Here is a 1,452-nt window from a genome sequence, read left to right on the forward strand (position 1 = left end):
AATGTTCAGTGACTCTGGAAAAGTTTTGCAATTTCTTACACAACTACATATGAAGCCACCATACTGCCCAGAAATGGTACCTTGGGCATTTGACCTGAGAAATGGAAATGTAGGCTCACACAAAAATATGCGTGCATATAGAAACAGCACAGTCAAAACCTAGAATCAGCCCAGTCATTCTTCAACAGGAGAATGGATAAACGACTGGGCATGGGTGGAATACTACTCAGCAATGAAAAGGAACACACATGTAATGACTCACGTGACTCTCCAGGGAGTTATGCTGAAAGAAAGTGGTTTTGCATTGTATAGCCCAAAGGTTAGACCCTGCATGATTTCACTCATAGGGCATTCTTGAAACGATAAGCTAGAGAAATGGGTTGCAGAATGACAGGTGCTGGAGCTTGAGCTTGGGCGGGTGGGCTGGCTGTGAAGGGATGCTGGAGGGACCTGTTTGGAGGGAGTTCTGTGTCTGAATGTGGCCCTGTCACCGTCCCCAGGGTGAGGATGTTCCACGGTTTTGAGGAGCCTGCCATGGGGAAAATTGGGTAAAGGGTACATGGGTGCCCCGTATTGTTTCTTACAACTGCAAGTGAATCTGCAATTATCTCAAAATTAAAAGTTTAATTTAAAAAATTCTAGTGAAAGACTGGACATTGGGTCAATTCATCGAGATTAATTGGCTGTAAATCAATTTGGGAATTAGCAATTCATTGATAAAGCAACTCACAAATTCAGAGGCGTCTCTGAAAGCAAACTGGCAGATTAGCTTCTGCTGAGGCCCAGTTCAACATGCGGCATCCTCAGGTGCTTTGACCACACAGAATGCCTGGAACGTCCAGAATGCCTGGAACACCCAGAATTCCCAGCACACCCAGAATTCCCAGAACACCCAGCATGCCTGGCACACCCGGAATGCCCAGAATTCCCAGAATGCCCGGAATTCCCGAACACCCAGCATGCCTGGCACACCCGAAATGCCCAGCACCTGGACCCTGGCTGAACTGCCGAGGACACCTGGCATTCCAGACAAAATTGAAAATTCCTAGTCTAAGTGTGTCACCAATGGCAAAGATCCTAGGTAATAATAGTTTTTAAAGTACAGATTATCTGTTCTCTTCCGAGGCATTCAGTCTGATTTTTTTATTAATTCAAGAACACATTTTCTGGAGTGGAGAAGGAAACGTGTGCATAGAGAGAGGCGTGGGGAGGCTCCCAAGGAAGCGAGAGCTCCATGCCACCTGCGCCACCCCTTTGTCCATCTGACGCCTGCATGCCTGGGGCAGCTGCAGGCTTTGCCCTGCTTGGGCCTTACCCCAAGGGGTCCACTGCACTGGGGAAGGCCCGGAACCCATGTCCCACACAGCAAGCAGGACCATGGCTGAGGAGGGCACGGGGTGGCAGCCCTAAGCCCAAGGTTCCAGAGATGCCACCTGTAAGTGTCTCACATGC

Source organism: Colobus angolensis, unplaced genomic scaffold (assembly GCF_000951035.1).
Source record: "Colobus angolensis palliatus isolate OR3802 unplaced genomic scaffold, Cang.pa_1.0 Scaffold135, whole genome shotgun sequence".
In the NCBI taxonomy this organism is placed as follows: domain Eukaryota; kingdom Metazoa; phylum Chordata; class Mammalia; order Primates; family Cercopithecidae; genus Colobus; species Colobus angolensis.